This window comes from Oryx dammah, unplaced genomic scaffold (genome assembly GCF_014754425.2).
Source record: "Oryx dammah isolate SB20612 unplaced genomic scaffold, SCBI_Odam_1.1 HiC_scaffold_2, whole genome shotgun sequence".
Lineage (NCBI taxonomy): Eukaryota > Metazoa > Chordata > Mammalia > Artiodactyla > Bovidae > Oryx > Oryx dammah.
Window position 1 is genome coordinate 52,910,116 of NW_024070186.1, and position 23,125 is coordinate 52,933,240.

The window sequence follows — 23,125 nt, forward strand, 5'->3', positions numbered from 1 at the left end:
TGAGTCAGTTATTTGCATCAGGTGGCCAAAGTATTGAAGTTTCAGCTTCAGCATCAGTCCTTCCAATGAATATTCAGGACTGATTTCCTTTAGGATGGGCTGGTTGTATCTCCTTGCAGTCCAAGGGATTCTAAAGTGTCTTCTCCAATACTACAGTTCAAAAGCATCAGTTCTTTGGTGCTCAGCTTTCTTTATAGTCCAACTCTCACATCCATACATGACTACTGGGAAAACTATAGCTTTGACCAAATGGAACTTTGTTGGCAAAGTAATGTATCTTAACCAGTAAGGGGAAATATATTAAACCGAATACTGCTGTGGCTCAGATGGTAAAGAATCTGCATGCAATGCATGAGCCCCAGGGTCAATCCCTGGATTTGGAAGATCGCTTGGAGTAGGGAATGCTATCCTTTCCAGTATTCTTGCCTGGAGAATTCCATGGGAAGAGGAATTTGGCGGACTACAGTCCTGGGTGTAACAAAGAGTTGGACACAATTGCATGACTAACTCTTTTCCTTTTCACCACAGCTTTCATAAAATCTCTGAAGATGGCTAAGTTGCAATCATACACGATTCTGGGATTATCAAGCATGATATTAACTACTTTTATTTATCTTTACTAGTAATTCTATTGGACTGCATCAGCAAGTAAAATGGCCATAACATCAGATGGAATATTTTTCATTTTATTTTTTTGTCATAGAGGAATATTCTTTTATATTATCAATGAGTCTGTTGGTGTCATTGCACTTTATTTTTCCTTTAGAAGTAGTGTATGCCTAAAGTTGAAATAAAAGAGATTTTAGATTCATTGACTATTTATTTTTATTAATTTTTTTTCTTACTTCTGTTTAAGACTAAATACAAACTATCCCATAATATGCTAATTTGCACTTACTACTTTTAATATATCAACTAATAATTTCAACTGTAATAATTTGAAGCACCCATTTTAAAAATATTAATTTGTCAACAAGTTTATATATACTATTCTGCCTTATCCCAGCTAACTCATTAATTTCATTTTATACAATGAAATTGAGTAACTTTCAGTGCAGCTTACTTTATTTTTCATCATTGAAAAATTAAATTCCAAGGAAGTAGCATTTGAAAACAAGGGTTTTGTTTTTTCCTTTTTCTAAGTCCTAAGAAGTTTCAGAAATAATTGGTAAAAAACCTGATACATTAAATTTGTAAGCTGTTTAAGGTAACTACATGATGCAAAGCTGCAACAATAATTTCATTCTAAGAATGATATAGGATGTGTGGAATTTAAATGTGTTTCATTTTGGAAGATCTATTGATAAAATTTTCTTCCTTGGCGGCCGAGAGGAGCTACCCAGCGTCCAAGGTCAGTGGCGGCCAAGAGGAGACACCTCGCATCCGAGGTCAGGGCAGCGGCTGGGAGGAGCTACCCAGAATCCGAGGCCAGTGGCAGCCAGGAGGAGACACCCCACATCTGAGGTCAGGGGCAGCCAGGAGAAGCCACCTCGCGCCCGATGCCAGCAGCAGTGACCCTGAGAAGCCACCCCAAGCCCGAGGCCAGGGCCAGCAGCTGGGAGGAGCAACCCGAGGAGCAGTGGCTGAGCAGGCACAGGAGGGCCTAGAGGAGCTATCCCATGTTGACGGTCAAGAAAGGTGGCAGTAAGGAGATACCCCTTGTCCAAGGTAAGGAGCAGCGGCTGTGCTTTGCTGGAGCAGCCGTGAAGACATACCCAATGCCCAAGGTAAGAGAAACCAAGTAAGATGGCAGGTATTGCAAGAGGGCATCAGAGGGCAGACACACTGAAATCATACTCACAGAAAACTAGTCAATCTAATCACACTAGGACCACAGCCTTGTCTAACTCAATGAAACCAAGCCATGCCTGCGGGGCAACCCAAGACGGGTGGGTCATGGTGGAGAGGTCTGACAGAATGTGGTCCACTGGAGAAGGGAATGGCAAGCCACTTCAGCATTCTTGCCTTGAGAACCCCATGAACAGTATGAAAAGGCAAAATGATAGGATACTGAAAGAGGAACTCGTCAGGTCATTAGGTGCCCAATATGCTACTGGAGATCAGTGGAGAAATAACTCCAGAAAGAATGAAGAGATGAAGCCAAAGCAAAAACAATACACAGTTGTGGATGTGACTGGTGATAGAAGCGAGATCCGATGTTATAAAGAGCAATATTGCATAGGAACCTGGAATGTCAGGTCCATGAATCAAGGCGAATTGGAAGTGGTCAAACAGGAGATGGCAAGGGTGAACATTGACATTCTAGGAATCAGTGAACTTAAATGGACTGGAATGGGTGAATTTAACTCAGATGACCATTATATCTACTACTGTGGGCAGGAATCCCTCATAAAAAATGGAGTAGCCATCATGGTCAACAAAAGAATCCGAAATACAGTACTTGGATGCAATCTCAAAAACAACAGAATGATCTCTGTTCATCTCCAAGGCAAACCATTCAGTATTACAGTTATCCAAGTCTATGCCCCAACCAGTAATGCTGAAGAAGCTGAAGTTGAATGGTTTTATGAAGACCTACAAGTTAGTTCCTTTTAGAACTAATACCCAAAAAAGATGTCCTTTTCATTATAGGGGACTGGAATGCAAAAGTAGGAAGTCAAGAAAGACCTGGAGTAAATTTGGCAAATTTGGCCTTGGAATGCGGAATGAAGCAGGGCAAAGACTAATAGAGTTTTGCCAAGAAAATGCACTGGTCATAGCAAACACCCTCTTCCAACAACACAAGAGAAGACTCTACACATGGACATCACCAGATGGTCAACACCAGAATCAGATTGATTCTATTCTTTGCAGCCGAAGATGGAGAAGCTCTATACAGTCAGCAAAAACAAGACCAGGAGCTGACTGTGGCTCACATCATGAACTCCTTATTACCAAATTCAGACACAAAAAGAAGAAAATAGGGAAAACCGCTAGACCATTCAGGTATGACCTAAATCAAATCCCTTATGATTATACAGTGGAAGTGAGAAATAGATTTAAGGGCCTAGATCTGATAGATAGAGTGCCTGATGAACTAAGGAATGAGGTTCATGACGTTGTACAGGAGACAGAGATCAAGACCATCCCCATGGAAACGAAATGCAAAAGAGCAAAATGGCTCTCTGGGGAGGCCTTACAAATAGCTGTGAAAAGAAGAGAGGCAAAAACCATGGGAGAAAAGGAAAGATATAAGCATCTGAATGCAGAGTTCCAAAGAATAGCAAGAAGAGATAAGAAAGCCTTCTTCAGCGATCAATGCAAAGAAATAGAGGAAAACAACAGAATGGGAAAGACTAGAGATCTCTTTAAGAAAATTAGAGATACCAAGGGAATATTTCATGAAAAGATGTGCTTGATAAAGGACAGAAACGGTATGGACCTAATAGAAGCAGAAGATATTAAGAAGAGGTGGCAAGAATACATGGAAGAACTGTACAAAAAAGGTCTTCAAGACCCAGATAATCATGATGGTGTGATCACTAACCTAGAGCCAGACACCTTGGAATGTGAAGTCAAGTAGGCCACAGAAAGCATCACTATGAACAAAGCTAGTGGAAGTGATGGAATTCCAGTTGAGCTGTTTCAAATCCTGAAAGATGATGCTGTCAAAGTGCTGCACTCAATATGCCAGAAAATTTGGAAAACTCAGCAGTGGCCACAGGACTGAAAAAGGTCAGTTTTCATTCCATTTCCAAAGAAAGGAAATGCCAAAGAATGCTCAAACTACTGCACAATTGCACTCATCTCACATGCTAGTAAAGTAATGCTCAAAATTCTCCAACCAGGCTTTAGCAATACGTGAACCGTGAACTTCCAGATGTTCAAGCTGGTTTTAGAAAAGGCAGAGGAACAAGAGATCAAATTGCCAACATCCACTGGATCATGGAAAAAGCAAGAGAGTTCCAGAACAACATCTATTTCTGCTTTATTGAATATGCCAAAGCCTTTGACTGTGTGAATCACAATCAACTGTGGAAAATTCTGAAAGAAATGGGAATACCAGACCACCTAACCTGCCTCTTGAGAAATCTGTATGCAGGTCAAGAAGCAACAGTTAGCACTGGACATGGAATAACAGATGGTTCCAAATAGGAAAAGGAGTACGTCAAGGCTGTATACTGTCACCCTGCTTATTTAACTTCTATGCAGAGTATATCATGAGAAACACTAGGCTGGAAGAAACACAAGCTAGAATCAAGATTGCCGGGAAAAACATCAATAACTTCAGATATGCAGATGGCACTACCATTATGGCAGAAAGTGAAGCGGAGCTAAAAATTCTCTGGATGAAAGTGGAAGAGGAGAGCGAAAAAGTTGGCTTAAAGCTCAACATTCAGAAAATGGAGATCATGGCATCTGGTCCCATCACTTCATGGGAAATAGATGGGGAAACAGTAGAAACAGAGTCAGACTTTATTTTTGGGGGCTCCAAAATCACTGCAGATGATGATTGCAGTCATGAAATTAAAAGACACTTACTCCTTGGAAGAAAAGTTATGACCAACCTCTTAGATAGTATATTCAACTAGATAGTATATGCCGACTAAGTTCCGTCGTCTTTTTCCAGTAGTCATGTATGGATGTGAGAGTTGGACTGTGAAGAAAGCTGAGCGCTGAAGAATTGATGCTTTTGAACTGTGGTGTTGGAGAAGACTCTTGAGAGTCCCTTGGACTGCAAGGAGATCCAACCAGTCCATTCTGAAGGAGATCAACCCTGGGATTTCTTTTGAAGGAATAATGCTAAAGCTGAAGCTCCAGTACTTTGGCCACCTCATGTGAAGTGTTGACTCATTGGAAAAGACTCTGATGCTGGGAGGGATTGGGGGCAGGAGGAGAAGGGGACGACCGAGGATGAGATGTCTGGATGGCATCACGGACTTGATGGTCGTGAGTCTGAGTGAACTCCGGGAGATGGTGATGGACAGGGAGGCCTGGCCTGCTGCAGTTCATGGGGTCGCAAAGAGTCGGACACAACTGAGTGACTGAACTAAAACTGAAAATGATTTCAATTAACACAAAGTGAACATTTAGCATATATTTTGGAGATTAACTGACGCTGAGTTCATCTACTTTTGAGTAATTTTGCAAAAGGAATTTATTGTGCAATATTTTTTAGAAAGCACAAAATTTGAGCATGAACTTAGCTATTTCAGCCTCATATTTTTCCCCAATGGTGTGTCTATTTTATATTTAATAAGATGAAATTCATGTGTTATTACTAAAAAAAAAATCAGATTACAACGATTATTTCAAAATGAGTACCATATTCTTCAAGGCAGTTATTTTGGAAAGGTATGATAAACTTATTTCATCAGTTACAGCATTGTAATTATATGTAAAATAGTTTTTCAAATTTACCTTGTTAACTGCAAGACAGATTACAGATTTAGAAACAATAATTATTAGTTTTAAAAACAAACAAGAATTAGATGCTTTAGAAAAAATAATACTTTTAGAGATTATGCTTTTACATCATAAAGATATATAAGTTCTCTTTACAATTGATTTCAGAAGAATGGCTAAAACTTCTGGGTCAATTTTAGAAGCATCCTTGAATGAACTGTTACTTTCTTAAAGTAGGTACTTTATCAACATGTGTTTGACTTAAAAGCCTAGGCGTTTTCACTTTCATTATTCTTTGAGTTTTCTTTATTGTTCTGAAAATGAATTTTGTTTCTTTCAAAAGGATTGCCAATAAAAGGGTGGAATGTGAAATATGCTCACTGTAATCTATTAGCCAATATGCCATTTCTACAAGAACTGAAATAGATACTCTGCTGAATGTCATTGTATATGGAAAAACTGCTCAAAAGATTCAGTCTCACTCTGGGCAGTAGAATCAATGATTTCTTGGTTATGAAGGAACAGCCACTAGAAATATTGTTTGGTACTAATAAAACTTTTCCTCATGTTTCCTTGAGATATGCAAGGAAAAATGATTGAATATTTGGCATATTTCCATGAGTTAAAGGACATTTTTATTATCAGCAAATTATTTAACTTTCCTGAGAACAAGTATTAAAACTAAATATATTTTATACCAGTGTGGCTGCCCCTTCTTAAGGAGTTTTAAAACTAATAGACTCCCCAAACCTTGTAACCTACTCTTTCTTTTAAAAATATTGAGTAACTAAAAAATATATTGGACCTCACTAACTGGAATAAAATATTTAAGTTTCACATCATCAATCAGACATGTGATGTATTTATGTTGAATAAAAATGTTTGTACAAATATTAATGCCTATCCTTGGTAGTACTTTCCAACCAGGTCTGATATAACTTTTATCACATTTATTGTTCACACTATTTCAACAACTCCTTAACTGCTGGCTGCTGACATTTCTGAGTTTGGATCCTGTTTTCATTTCATTGTGTATTTCATCATCTATAAAAACAATTTAAAATGTAACTAATGCACAAGGGAGATTAAACGTTAAAACTTTTGTGTCATTAGTGCAATACTTGGTGCATTGTAGTTTCTCTCTCTCTTTTTAAACTCCACCATTGTTTGATTTCTTTATTATTATTATTTATTTATTTATTTTGGCCATGTGATATATCAATCTTGCTTCCTGACCAGGAATCAAACCCATGCTCCCTTCATTGGAAGCACAGGAAATAACCACTGGACCACTAGGGAAATCCCTGTAGCTTCTCAATGATTATTTGTTACTTTTTTTTTTTCTTTTATTCAGGACTCTAGGGTGCTCAGGAGGTGCTTGTATGTTATTATACTCCTTTTTAAATTGAATCTGAATGGATCAGAGGTAAAGATTCCGCCTGCTAATGCAGGAGACTTGGGTTCAATCCCTGGGTCTGGAAGATCCTCTGGAGAAGGAAATGGCAACCTACTCCAATATTCTTTACTGGAAAACCCCAAGGACAGAGGAACCTGGTGGGCTACAGTCCATAGAGCTGCAAAGACTCAGACATGACTGAGTACACACACACTGGAGTGGATCAACAGGGAGATATGAAGAGAGACAAAAGCTTGAAGAGAACCAAAACAAGGACACAAACTGAAAGTACAATTTTTTGTTGTTGTTGTTAATCATTCATGATCTGTGGTAAATGTATTCAAACCAGTACTATTATCATTATTGAAACCACGACTTTGATTTTTAAAAGATCATTAAAATAGGTAGGAATAAATCTATGGCCAAAATGTACTAAAGGTACAATGATTTGTAGTTTTAACTTTAGAAAAAAAAAGTGGTATTTTTTTTTTAATTTTATCAACTTTATTTCCTTTAAAGATAAACTATATATTTTGCTTATAGAATTAAGCTAAATTAGTATAACAAAATATCAAAAACTAAAATTTCTAAGAGTTAATGCTATAAATAGGTGGTGATTTATATAAAAACATTTTTTACTGTATCATTCTTAATGATATATGACTGATTTTTAGTCAATAGTAAGTGCATGATAAGCTATTAGTGTAATAAATTACTTGAATTGACTTCTTGAGACTTAATAAATTTTTCATTCCTGAGATAATACTTATATATTCAAGAGGTATTTTTTAATCTATGGATTTAGTTTAATAATATTTTATCTAGGATCATTGCATCTATGTTAATAAGTGAGATTTATTTCTTTACTATCCATATTGGCTCAGACGGTAAATAATTCACTTCTGAATAGTCAGGCGAGTGTATGCTCCTTGGTTCTCTCTCATCACAGCAAAGATTTGGAGTGATGGACATTAAAGCCCTCGGCTCCCAGGTCTTGGACAGACCATGTTATAGCTCTTAGATAAATCAGTGTTACAGTTCCATGTTACAGCTCTATTTTATTTAGAAAATAGCAGGAAAATCCATCCTTGAGGTGTGAGGGCATGTCGACCCAAAGACATGAAGAGAAGAGCACCCCAGCCTGTAGGGGAGAGAGAGAGAGAGACACCTGGCCCTTTGGCTCCCTTTTTATATGTCTTTTCCTCCCCCTGGGCCTGCCCTATGTAAATTGGGCTAGCCAGGAGTGTTGTTTGTTCTACCTGAGGTCCTCACTCTGGTCCTTGGACCTTCCTTTGTTCTGTTTTCATGGGCTTTTCCCTTCCTTATATTTTAGCCACCACCATTCTGGACTCCTGTTTTCTATTCTTACTACCTAGCACAATGAAAGAGATGCTGGTTCCATCCCTGGGTTGGGAAGACCCCTGGGGAAGAGTATGGCTAACCAATCTAGTATTCTTGCCTGGAGAATCTCATCAGCTATAATACAAGGGTCACAACGAGTCATGCATGACTAAGTGATTAAGCATCTTGATTTTAGTATCAAAAATATTCCAACCTAATCAAATAATGGAGGGTGAAATATTCCCTACTTTTTCTGTTCTTCAGAAGAGTTCATAAAGGCTATAGATTATATTATCTTCTTTGAATGCTTTATAAAAATATTTTAATAATATCTGAATTGGTTCTTGCATATTGTTTATTTTTTAGTAGATTTAAGCTATGTTTTTAAAAATTTCAACTGGTTTCAAATTTATCTTTAGAATAGCATATAAAAGTTTTTGAAGTACATATATGTTTATATTCATGCTACATATGTGTTGAGAATCCTCATGGTAGCCTAAGTAATTTATATTTTTGAGAAAAAAAATTCATCTTCATTACTTTAAACTTAGTTATATACTTTTTTATGAATTTTCTTATTAAAACTATTTAATCCATATATATTCACACCCTATTTTATTAACCAACAGTTTATGCATGCTTTATATATTTCTTTTAACATTTTATAATTGACTTTTTTCAATTTTATCTCTAGAGAATCAATACTGAAAAGATACTATGTGTTAAAATTTAATCTTTGAATTCTTAATATATCTGTCTGGGGTCAAATCTGTCTCTACCACTTACTTGAGGTATGACCCTGGATAATTTACTGAGTGTGTTTCTGTCTTACTCTCTTGTTTCTCATCTATATATTAAGGATAATTATATGTGATCTTCATAAGGATGATTAGTGGGATTCAAGAAAATAATTTTAACAAAGCAGTTAGTAAATTTCCTATTATATAGAAAACATTCAGTACTTATTAGGATTCTTATTTCAACCAATAATATTTACTTTCACAAAACATTAGTGTTAACTGTTATAGGATTTATGTATGATGAGTGATGAGGTCAGTATATCTATCTAGGATTCTGAAGATTTGAATTTTACTTATGCTGTGTGGATTACAGCTTCTTCACATTTATTTCATATCATTACACTTAGACTTCTTTTCCTAATTAAAAAAAAATGACAGGTTTAGACTAGATCAGAGGTCAGAAACTACTACTCATGGCTAAATGAGGCTTATTATTGGAGCACAGTCACACCCAGTTTTTTACACATTGTGTTTGCTTTTGCACTAGGTGGCAGAGTTAAATAGTTGCCCTTAAAGCTGAAAATATTTGGTTTCATTCTTTTGTCTAAATTCTTCACTAGATTATTTTAAAAAGCTTTCCTGTGCTGATATGCTATGATTTATAATATTTATTTCTAAATGAGCCAACCTGTTTGGAAGGAAGAATAGAAATAGAATGTAAATAAATCTTCCTTTTCCTATATCCATGGAACTAAACTCCAGAGATTCTCACTGAGAAATCGCTATCCTCAGACCTCTATGTTTAATTATGATCAGTTACTTACAAAATTATGATGGTTAGTAAGTGGTGGTAAATAACATATTTGTTCTGATTTTCCTCTACTCTATGCTTGCAATGGCAACCCACTCCAGTACTCTTGCCTGGAAAATCCCATGGGCGGAGGAGCCTGGTAGGCTTCAGTCCATGGGGTTGCGAAGAGTCGGACACGACTGAGTGACTTCACTTTCACTTTTCACTTTCATGCACTGGAGAAGGAAATGGCAACCCACTCCAGTGTTCTTGCCTGGAAAATCCCAGGGACGGGGGAGCCTGGTGGGCTGCCTTCTATGGCACAGAAGTCGGACACAGCTGAAGCGATTTAGCAGCAGTAGCAGCAGCATGCTTATAGCACTCCTTGGATCAAGCTTACTGTCTCCTGTAGCGGTGAGCTCTTTCAGCTTTACCTCTTACTTGACTTACACTAAATGTAGATCCTCAGCCAGATGAAATAATTTCTCATATTTATGATCTGCTGCCTTGTGAATCTTGGTACTAGGTTAGGCCCAGAGTGGCAGCTATCCATTTTGGGGCCAAGATTATATCACACCTTAGATTTATAATTTCATTTTGAAATCACTTTCCCCAAAAACTATTTTTCCATTTGCTAAGAAATTCAAGGCATCCTGTATTCCACAGGATGTAAAAATACATCAATCTGAAATAGACTCCCTTGATGTAAAAATACATCAATCTGAAATAGACTCCCTTGAGTCATCTCTAATTTTCCAACAAAGTTGCTCTTTCCTCAGTTAAATCTATCCTGTCTCTACTCTCATTCTATAGCATCTTACATTGATACAAGTTGCCATGTTATTTCAGTTATCTAACTTGTAAGAAGTAGTAGCATATGTTAAGTACTCAGTAAATAATGGTTGTCCCTATAATGTTATTGTTACTCACTTGTTCAGGAACTGGCAGGTTGAGATACAACATCAGCACCATTCTAAAATTCCTAATGCTTTTGCATCAAATAATTGGCTTTCTATGAAAATTCAGCTTACATATCTAAATATAACTGAACAGAAAAATATCTCTGGTATCTAATGGAGAAAAATAAAATAATGATTCAGAAATGTAGAGTCACTTTACAAACATATAACAGAATGTACTCTTGTTTCTCTTCAGATTGCATAAATCTTTTACCTTTGGGTAAACAAACAAAAAGACAAATAATTAGTGTAAGTTCTTATCCTATAGTTAGAATTCAGCCACTTTATGACTACAATACTGTTTGAAACTGGACTTAATTTGAAGAGATTATAGCAGATAGTAAGATTTATAAATAGATATCATGGAGTAAGATTCAAATTATATCTATATCTATATATCTATCTATATATATATATATATAACACATATATAAATGCATATATAAAGAAAGGGGCTTCCCTGGTGGCTTAAATGGTAAAGAATTCATCTATAATGTAGGAGACCTGGGTTTGATTCCTAGGTTGGGAAGATCCCCTGGAGGATGGCATGGCTATCCACTCCAGTATTCTGGCCTGGAGAATTCCCATGGACAGCAGAGCCTGGCGGACTACAGTCCATGGGGTTGCAGAGTTGAACACAACTAAGCACAGCAGAAATGATGCTGAGACATAAGATTTCTATATATATATTTCTAGTCTATATAGTGATAGTAGGGATATTATTCAATAAATCGTGACAAACCTATTTCATTATCCAAAATGGAAGACAAGAAAGGAAATTAAAAGCCAGGATGGAGGGTATAAGCTAAGTATAATGAAGGGTTTCTTCACAGTTAAGAATATTTAAGCATAAGAATGGGCTACCCAAGGGAAGATATATTTTACAAGGAAAGAGATTTCCACATCAATGGAAGTTTAATTGTGTTCATGCTTGAAGGTCAGAAAATAGACTTGACAGTGTCTCAGTGTTCCAATATAGCCCTGTGACTCTTAAGAATAAATTTTTGAGTAAATATTATTATGTTATTTATAGTAAAAAGATTTTATACTTTCAGAAAGGATTAGCAGCTGTATTTTAACATCATCTTCACACATTCACATTTATGGTACTCCCCTGAAGAGATATTTAAATCCTTTTATAAGAGAGTTTCCCATAGATAGGCTATAAATGCAAACGTGGTTCCATATTGCCTTTATCTGGATTTGATGCTGAGCTCAGTGAGCATTAGAGTTTTTAAATGAATACATTTCAGAAGCACTGAGAAATGAACTTTAAGTGGCTTATATTGCTCATAACGCCTGTAGCCTTTAGAATAAAAATACCATATATTCCTAGGAAATACTATTTGCTGTTCCTTAAACTCTATAACATAAAGTGTTAGGAAGCAGTTTTTTTATTTAAAAAAAATTAATATAAATTTATTTATTTTAATTGGAGGTTAATTACTTTAAAATATTGTATTGGTTTTGCCATACACCAACATGAATCTGCCACAGGTATGGGGGAAATACAAACATAAAATGAAGGAAGGAAGGGAGAACTCTGTGGCAAAGGATTGGAATTGTAGATATCAACACGCAATTATGAATATGTATATATGTAAATTATTTATTTATAAATATTAAACATATATGTTTATATGTGCATATATAATTACCCACTAAAATGGCCTAAAAATGATGAGACAAGAGTATCAATAAGAAAACAGAAGTTTCTGTGTATATTAACTCGTACTGTGGCAGGGAAAATACAAGATGGACCTGAAACATTTTGTTTCATCAGAAATTCAAGAAGTGCTCAAAAACTGACAGGACACAAGAACTGTTACAGTAACCAATCAAAGGGATAAAAAGAATCTCAAAGAAAGGAAAACCATAGGGAGAAGGGCAATAAAATTGTATATCCCCATTTTCAAGCAGGGCCTTTTCTGTTCCACAACACACAAACCATGGATATGGACCAAGAACTGATGCAAGGACTCTTAATAACTAAAAAGAAGAGAAGTCAGCAGAGCTTTGGCAGTCTCATGGATCTGGAGAGACAATAATTAGTAGCTTGCCAGTTTCCAGTGAACAGGATGGGGCGGGAAGTAAACCTGACTTGCCAAATGCTGAAACTGTACCCTGAAGCAGTGGTAGTTTAGTCACTAAATTGTGCCCAACTCCTGTGACCCCATGGACTATAGCCTACCAAGCTCCTCTGTTCATGGGATTTCCCAGGCAAGAATACTGGAGTGGGCTGCCATTTCCTTCTCCAAGGGATCTTCCCAAGCTAGGGATTGAACCCAGGTCTCATGCATTGCAGGTGGTCCCCTGCATTGCCGGTGGATTCTTTACTGACTGAGCCACCAGGGGAGAACAAAGCAAAAGTTCTTTGAAAAGCAGACTGCAACTCCTGGGAGTCTCAGGGACTTGGGAGACAAGAATTGATTTTAGGATCTGCCTGGAGAAGGAGTTCTTTCAGAGCAGCCCAGCGTTTACCTGTTCACTTTTGACTAAGATGATCAATCTTTGCCATAGAAAAGAGAATTAACCTGGAGAATAGGGAAGTCATAAACAGTTAACTGTGAGGTTAATTACGGGTACATTATTACCTCTTCCATGAATAGTGTGTATTTTCTGTCTAAACTCATTTTCAACTTGCTCCTTATCACATTTTCTTAGATTTCTAAAAAGTAATTCTAGCTCAATGTGTCCAATACCAAATTCATAATCCCTACCTTCACATTCCTGATTTATCTTTTGCTAGTATTGATTTTATAGACAATGTTACTACCAACCATCCAAACATACTAGACAAAAATCTAGATTTACTCTCTCTCTTACAGATCAATCATCAAACTACCAGTGTTGTCTTCTAAATCTTTCTTGTCTTCTACACTAATGGCATCTATTCCAGTCAAGGTTACCACTTTGTTCTACACATGGACTGTAGGAACTATGGTCATGGGCCACTCCTATTTTTTTTTTTTCTCCTGTATCTATCTTATCCCTCCTGCCATGCATGCATGCTATGTCACTTCAGTCATGTCCAGCTCTTTGCAACCCTATTGATTGTAACCTGACAGGCTCCTCTGTCCATCAGATTCTCCAGGCAAGAATACTGAAGTGGGTTGCCATGCCCTCCTCTAGAGTATCTTCTCAATCCAGGGACTGAACCTGTGTCTCTTGCATCTCCTGCATTGGCAGGCAGGTACTTTACCACTGTGTTACCTGGAAAGCCCTTAATATGATACAGAAAAAAAATTACAATTTGTGTAAATTCCAAGCACAGTCACAAAATTATTTACATAAAATGCATAATGTACTTCAATTATGCTATCACAGTAGTCTTTACAGTTCCTTCTATGAACTTCTGGGTGTCCTTAAGACCATTTTAGGAGCTCAACAAAATTAAAAATATTTTTTTTGTAATAATATTAAAGAGTTTTGCTGAAATGAAATCTGCACTGATGTTACAAAGGCAATTCTGCATAAAAATTATGGCACTTTGACATGAATTAAAGCAGTGGCACTAAGCTATACTCATGTTCATTATATTCTTGCCATTCTGAACTTACAGTTAAGACATACAGGTTTCACTTAACAAGGTTCTTGATGAAGCAGTGCAAATTATTGCTTTGATTCAATTTTGACCCCATAGTACATATTTTTCAATATTCTGGGTAAGGAAATGGAACTTAGTCATAAAGCACTTCTGCTGCCTGAGTATGATGGTTGTTATTAGGAAAAGCACCTGTGTGAAGGGAGGTGGTAGTAATTGTTTCAGTTGCAAGGTGAATTAGTTGTTTTTTTCACACCACAGGTTTATGAATTTAATAAGATTTTGCCATTCAGTCCCTATTTGCAGCACCCAATAATCCTTTGAAATACCAGACAAATCTGGCAGTGACCAACAGTACTTCTGACCTCCAGAATTTAACAGTTCAGGTTGTCTAGCATTTTGTTTTGCAGTGGCACTTGCACTGGTATCTCTCCAAAGCTGGCAGACTTTAAACATACCAGTGAAAAAGAGCTTTTTCCCCTTCAAGGGGAAGGAAAAAAAATCACCCCTCAAAACCTGGCAGATCTGGCTATAAGGTCCTTCCTCCCATCGCATCTCTCCAGGCTTGTTTTTTGCAGTAGAGCAAGAGAGAACAAAATCGAATCCAAGTTACAAGAAATGTAACAATGATGGCTATAAAAGAAGTGACCAAGAGGAACTGAGATTCTCCTTTATCTCCAACATCCAATATATGCAGTTCACAGAAAAACAGCAAAAATAACAGTTCCACAACAGCTAGGATTACAAAATTCTGTTCATCCAAGGGTGGTGGAAGGCAGGGTAAATGGCACGGTTGGTGGAGGGGGAATGTATTCCCATCAGTTCCAGTAGTGGGGCTGAAGAGACGCTGAAAAAGGGCTGCAGAAAAACCTGTGATTCTTTCAGATTCACCAATGTTAGAAATCAACGTGCCAGTGTCAGAAAGATTCTGCCTTAGGTGCACCAGACAAAAGTCCCAATTTCCTCAGGAAGAAGGGAATATGCAGAGGACCCTTGCATGGTGGGTCCTGCTTTTCATAGTAGCGAAGGTGGACAAGGAAAAGAGCTGCCACAGAGTCCCCCTATTCCCGTCCATCCCTTCTTGATGGCCAACACAGTGAACTGCCACAGCCTTGCTTGGTAGGAGACTGATGCTGTAAAGGGAGCTTCTCTGCAGAGGTTGAGCTATTAAGGGCAGACTGCAGTAAACCATTTTCTGGAAGGTTCTGTTGCTTAAGGAAACCACCATGGAAAAGAGGTTACAGGTGGAAAGGCAGGTTTTGCCAAGGGTATTTAATTCATTGGGCTTCAGTAGTGGCTCACATGGTAAAGAATCTGCCAGTAATGCAGGAGACCTAGGTTCAATCCCTGGGTCGGGAAGATCCTCCAAAGAAGGGAATGGTTACCCTTTTCAGTAGAATTCCATGGACAGAGGAGCCTGGTGGGGTATAGTCCATGTGGTGGAAAAGAGTCAGACATGACTGAGTGATTAACACTTTCACCTTTTGCTTCATTGGTGTTCATAAAAAACAAAGGGAAGAGAACAGAGAAAAGGCAGATAGTGATAATGTAGGAGGTGGGGTGCCTGCTGGAAAGTCCACCATAGTGATTATAAAAAAAGATTGGAGATTAACCAGTTGACCAACAAGATGGATGAGAAAGAGACCCACAAATATTTCCTAGGTACAGAAAAGAGCCTGCAATTGATATGTTGAAGACCGTGCCAGTAAGGAATGCATGAGGCTTCCTCCCTGATACCGTAAGTGCCAGATCATCTATATTCTAAAATCATATCATGTTCACAACTTTGCTAAGCACAAAGAGGAGGAGCACTGAAAATTGATGGGAATAAATATTTCAGCCAGAATCAAACATCTCTATGTAGAAATGGATAACCAATCATTTGGGCCATTACTGACTAAAACACAGAAATACACACTTCATAAAACAGGGAAGAGAATGAAGCAGAATAGTCTGCCACATCATGTACAGCACTGAGAAATTCTATTAGGAGTGGATGGCTCAATCTTGCTTCCTCTTGTATACCCTGGGCTCTACATGTCCTCTCAAACACTCTACTAGCCTTCTTAGATGCTGTTCCTCTCTCTTTCACTGAATTTGAGCATCTAGCTATGAGATAGTACAACTTCCAGAAATGGGGTTCTTGATTCTCCTAGAAAGGTACTGAGGAAAGGTTTTGACACTGTCAGCAATCTCTTCACAACTCGAACTACCAATTACACAGAGGAGAGAGAAGCATCCCCAAATCTGTCACCATGGAGGCTGGGCAGCTTTGCTGCTGTGGCTCTGACTCCCTGCCCAATGCCAACCAGACAGGCTCCTTGGAGCACCTTGCCCTTGCCTATGTCTCCCACAACACATGTTCTCAAGGCGGGGCATAACACCCGGCACACCCAGGTCCTATGGAGCTGGGGTAGCGTGTCGTTGGGAAGTCCAGGTGTTCTTAATGAAATTATTTTCACTAGAGAGAATTTCTGGCAGGTAAACAATGTTTATTCAGACTTGAGTATTTTACAGATTGTCTTAAAATGTAAAGAAATGGATTTGCTTTTTCAAAGAAAGCAAATACTTTTGTTGTGAATGGTAACACTCAAGTTTTCAACCAAATATTAGAATTTTGGAAAAGGTATCTCTGAAATCTTTACAGCTTTCCAGTAAAGTTTTTGCTAATAAGCCTGATAGTAACCTTGAAAAGTGAAAGTTGCTCAGTTGTGTCTGACTCTTTGTGACCCATGGACTATACAGTGCATGGAATTATCCAGGCCAGAATACTAGAGTGGGTAGTTGTTCCCTTCTCCAGGGGATCTTCCCAACCCAGGTCTCCTGCATTGTAGGCAGATTCTTTACCAGCCAAGCCACCAGGGAAGCTGATACTAATATTACTTGATTTCATTTAAAAATGTATGTCAGCATTTGGCATATCTACATAACTCAGTGAACCAATATTTCTTTAATGACCATAATGTAACATCACAAATGGATAGGGATGCAGTCAAAGGACAAGATAAATCAATGGATTATAACATAAGGAAGTGTAAAAATTTAATTGATATGGTTTCGCATTCCATATGCATCTAGTTTTAGAGAAACTGTTACCTACCTGTTCCTGTCAGGTTCCAACAAGAGTCTTTCTGGCCCAGTGTCCTTTGAGCCAATGAAGCGTTCCCATTTCAGCTCAAAAGCCATGGAAAGGTTTAGTTTCTGATCAAGGAAAGAAGAGATGTGAGTTAGCTAGCTCTACAGCAAGGGTCCCAAGCCTCCAGGATCTAATGCCTGATGACCTGAGGTGGAGCTGATGTAATATTAATAAAAATAAAGTACACAATAAATGTAATGCACTTGAATCATCCCCAAACCATCTCTTGCTCCCTGGCCATGGGAAAATAGCCTTCCACAAAAGCAGTCCCTGGGGCTAAAAAGGTTGGGAATGGACTGCAGCTGTACAATCCACTCCCATCAGGTCATGGGCAGGGCTGTATGGGGTTCTTTAAAATGCAGAGGGTAGAGCGCTGTGGATTGGGCATGGCTATGCTGCTCCAGCTTGTGATTTCAGTGCAGAGACGGCCTCTCAGCAAGCGGCGCCCACCATCTTGAATTTCTGTTTTTCCAGGGCGTTTCTGTGAGCTGATGCAGCCTTTCATTCCAGGATCTTTGGTTTGAAGCTGAGGACAAATCCTCTGTACATGGCACCCTATAAGCAAGTGAAATCAGACTAAGCACAAAGGAGAAAGAAAAAAAAAAAGGTTAGACTTTATATTATTACACAAATTCTATTTTTATTTCCTGGGAGTTTTTAATAGGCTTTGCCCCATGACAAAACTACTACTGTCAAATTCTTTATGGTTTCAAACATGTATATCCACTTATTTCTGTGTGTGGCTGGCTTTTCCTCATGTACTTCAACTAAAGTAATGTATCAGAGTTGACTGAAAGTAGAAATATGAGAATCCACTTATCTTGTAGTAGGCAAGTCTATAAGACATTTGCAAAACTGTAAAACAATATCTCTATTCTCTAGTTTGGTTTTAGAATATTTGATGTTTATTTAAATGTTTTTGTGATAACATGGGCTTATTTTTATTTTCTATAAAATAATATTTTTAAATTCCTCATTTTAATTTTTAACAGGGAAATATAAATAGATATAACATTTAAAAGAGAATAAAATTTCTCTGGGGTTGTAATTATTTTTAAGACTATTATTAAAAACCCTGGAGAAGGAAATGGCAACCCACTCCATTATCCTTGCCTGGAAAATCCCATGGATAGAGGAGCTTGGCAGGCTACAGTCCATAGGGTTGCACAGAGTCAGACATGACTGAAGTAACTCAGCAACATTATTAAAAAAGCCCTGAGAACTGAGAGCTTGAGTACTGCTGTCTATCAAAAAGAAAATAACATGATATATAATAATATTAATTTTTGAAATTTATTTTTAATTGGAGGATAATTGCTTTACAATATTCTGTTGGTTTCCACTGTACCACAATATAAATCAGCTATAACTATATATATATTCCCTTCCAGATGAGCCTCCCTCCCAACCCCCATCCCACCCCTCTAGGTCATCACAGAACTGAGCCACCCATGTTATATATTAACAGAAGCTTCCCATTGCTTTTTTACACATGATAGTGTATTTATGTCTATGCTACTCTCTGTTTGTCCCACCCTCTCCTTCCCTGCTGTGTTCACAAGTCTTTTCTCTATATCTCTGTCTCTATTCCTGCCCCGCTGTATTTGCTATGCTACAAGTTGAAGAGTCCATTCATGGGAGAAAACTCTAATAGATCCTCTTTCAGTCCCTCTCTGACTGAGAAAATATGATTTAGGAAAAAAAATTATAAAAATCTAAGGTGGAAATAAAACACTTGCTATTGAAAATGTAATTACTAGTATTTCACGTCCTGGAGGTTTTTATCCCCTGTATTCACTGAACCTTAGTTACTACCTACATTTCTCAAACTTAAGTGTGACCATCCACCAGAGACACCATGGCCTCACCCTGAACTTCTATCAGTGGGTTCATGATAATCAATCTGCTTCCACTTTGGCTCACCTTGTTCCCAGGAACCATAGTGAACTTTTTGTAAGACAATTTTTGTTTCACTGCTTCCCTAGTTAGAGTTCTAGAAAAAGAAAAAAAAAAAAAAAAAAGAAAAGGTTTTGTTTTTCTTTACGTTTATTTATTTTTTTTGTTTCAAAGGTATCAAACTCATCCCCCTTTCAACATGGTAACTTAGCTATATATTATCTAGTCCTCCCAAGCCAATCAACCTTCTCTTCCTCTCCCCATCCTTGCTTACTTTGTTCCAGCCACATCTTTTTTTTTTTTCTTATAAATGCCAAGATAATTCCTCACTTAGACATGTTCCCCAAACTCTAGTTTAGCAGATATTCACAGGGCTCTGTTCTCATCTCAGCACAGGTGTGCACCACTATAATTGTACTCAGTACATCACTACCTGTTACCATAGCTATACTGTATATTGTATGTGTATTTATCTATATGTGTGCATGTTTGTAGATGTACATGTGCATAAACACATATACATAAACACAAGCATATATATAAATATACATTGGGGATCCTTCTCTTCTTTAGCTCTTCCATCTCATGAACTGACACTTCTGCTCATATGGAAGGAAGAGAGAAACAACATCCCTTTCATTCAGATTCTACTAATAGCAGGCATATAAAATGATACTTTTGTTTGCATTAATAATTAACTACAGAGTAAAGTAACACAGAGCTTCCCAGTTGTCTAGTGGTAAAGAACCTGCCAATGCAGGACACTTAAGAGATACGGGTTCCATCCCTGGGTTTGGAAGATCCCCTGGAGAAAAGCATGGCAACCCACTCCAGTATTCTTGCCTGGAGAATCCCATGGACAGTGGAGCCTGGTGGGCTATTGTCCTTAGTGTTGGAAAGAACTGGACACAACTGAAGTGACTTAGCATGCACGCAGAGTATCGAAAACGTATTCCAAAAGGTAAATATAAACTATTGCCTTATAACATCATTTACCTCGTTTTTTATTTTGTAGTTAAAGAAACAAATAGAAATTAATGTAACTTAATTTCAAGTCACACAATAGAACAAAACTAAATTTCAACAATTGCCCATTTAAATGACTCTAAGAATAATATAATATTATTAAATTAATTAATTTATAATATTAAATATAAAAAATAGTTTGCCCCAAATTGCCATTTCTCTTTCATGAAGTCTGCCACTTTCTATCCAATATATTGAATGTAAAAGTGAAAGTAAAAAGAATATTGTTATTTTGAAATGAAGTATTAAGAAGAATAAATTTAATGGTGATTTCAAACCTTTACCACTTCAATTGTTAAAGAGAAAATGAAGAGTGATTACAGTCACACACTTGGTTTGAATAATAATGTAAAACAAAAGAGAAACAATATGAAACTGTTCTAATCATCAAGAAATTTTGTCAAGGAAGCAAAACATTAATGGACAATATCTAATCTATTCAAATCAAAGTATACTTTGTAATTCAAAGAATACCCTTAATCTTCTCTATTTCATATATCCTAAGCAAATCTTGGGTTTATTAATCATGATCCAGCAATCTTTTCCTCACCTATGAAGTTACTTAAGTATCTATTAGTCTTTCGGTTCAGTTCACTTCAGTTCAGTCACTCAGTCATGTCCAACTCTTTGCAACCCCATATATCACAGCATGCCAGGCCTCCCTGTTCATCACCAACTCCCAGAGTTCACTCAAACTCATGTCCATCGAGTCGGTGATGCCATCCAGCCATCTCATCCTCTGTCGTCCCCTTCTCTTTAGGCTTCTTTAAATACATAAATATCTAATTTGCAATTTATAATGATAATAATGAGAAAGAAAAGGTATAATAAACACAAAATTATCCACTTAGAGCATTGCCTTGATTAAATTAAATTTTATAGATCCATTTACTTGTTTAAAATTTGCAAGAGAGTAATATCTGTACTTTTTCTGTTTATGAAGAACATAAAATTGCAGTAGTCATGATTATATTTAAAAAGCCAGATGCTTCCTTAAAAGTACATTACTATGTTTTAATGGTTACTATAGGCATAATATTATTTTACATTTAGTTTGATAATATGGGTCATGTAAGACAAAAAGTATCTTAATGTCAAATGAAAACTGAAATAAATGTTTACTATAGTAAATATATTATTGAACTGAAAATGAAATGAAATCTGATTTTATTTTTAGAAAACAAAATGACTACCATTTTAATTTAAAAAATGAAGGGCTGGTTATTATTCTTGCCTAGTAAGTCTATAGATAACCTGCTTGGGGTTATTACTATAATAACCTTAATTATTGCCTTTGAAATCTGAACAAATTATCTGTGCTTTAGCTCAGCTGATGATCAAATAGAAACATTTTCATAGTGCTAAGTTGCAAATTCAGTGACAAAAAAAAGCTGCAAATAAGACATTTTGTAGCAATTTCATATTTTGAGATTGCTAATCATCACCCATGTAATCTTTCTGCTTCTACAGTTTCAAAGGTTTATTAGAGATCTACAGGACGGGCAGTTATAAAATATCGGTCACAGCAGCTTACAACTGCTATTGATTCTCTGTGCAACTTCGTTAGGATGAAAAAGGAGTATATAAATGTGGTGCTCTGTAGGGGAAAGTTTCAGCATTCGAAAACCAGCTGGGATTACGTGCAGTTTTCATCAATTTAAAGTAAATGAAAATCATTGTGTAAAAGATATGAAAGAGAGTTTTAATTGAGTTTTCTGTGTAATAAAACTGAAAAGGCAAAATGTCAGCTTGTCCATTTTCCTAAGCTCACTATTATTGTTCTACTTTATTATTTTTTTAATGAACTCCCCGGGATTGTCAAAATTCTTTCAATATTTATTTCCAAAGTGCATACACACAACTTTATTTTATTTTATTTTATTATTTTTTTGCGCTTTTCATAACTTTTTCTTTAAATTTTATTTTTACTTTATTTTACTTTACTATACTGTATTGGTTTTGCCATACATTGACATGAATCTGCCACAGGTGTATACAAGCTCCCAATCCTGAATCCCCCTCCCACCTCCCACCCCGTATCATCTCTCTGGATCATCCCCGTGCACCAGCACCAAGCATCCTGTATCTTGTATCAAACATAGACTGGTGCTTCGTTTCTTACATGATAGTATACATGTTTCAGTGCCATTCTCCCAAATCATTCCACTCTCTCCCTCTCGCTCAGAGTCCAAAAGTCCGTTCTATACATCTGTGTCTCTTTTGCTGTCTCACATACAGGGTCATCATTACCATTTTTCTAAATTCCATATATATATGTCAGTATACTGTATTGGTGTTTTTCTTTCTGGCTTACTTCACTCTGTATAATCGGCTCCAGTTTCATCCATCTCATTAGAACTGATTCAAATGTATTATTTTTAATGGCTGAGTAATACTCCATTGTGTATATGTACCACTGCTTTCTTATCCATTCATCTGCTGATGGACATCTAGGTTGTTTCCATGTCCTGGCTATTATAAACAGTGCTGTGATGAACATTGGGGTACATGTGTCTCTTTCAATTCTGGTTTCCTCAGTGTGTATGCCCAGCAGTGGGATTGTTGGGTCATAAGGCAGCTCTGTTTGCAAATTTTTAAGGAATCTCCACACCATTCTCCATAGTGGCTGTACTAGTTTGCATTCCCACCAACAGTGTAAGAGGGTTCCCTTTTCTCCACACCTTCTCCAGCATTTATTGCTTGTAGACTTTTGGATCACAGCCATTCTGACTGGTGTGAAATGGTACCTCATTGTGGTCTTGATTTGCATCTCTCTGATAACGAGTGATGTTGAGCATCTTTTCATGTGTTTGTTAGCCATCCGTATGTCTTCTTTGGAGAAATGCCTATTTAGTTCTTTGGCCCATTTTTTGATTGGGTCGTTTATTTTTCTGGAGTTGAGCTGCATAAGTTGCTTGTATATTTTCGAGATTAGTTGTTTGTCAGTTGCT

The 23,125-nt window shown here is 37.1% G+C and overlaps 1 pseudogene; it reads right to left on the reverse strand.

Moving 5' to 3' along the window:
• Window positions 1-15,177: 15,177 nt before the first annotated feature.
• Window positions 15,178-19,193, reverse strand: LOC120881625 (annotated as a pseudogene).
• Between the last annotated feature and the right edge of the window lie 3,932 nt (window positions 19,194-23,125).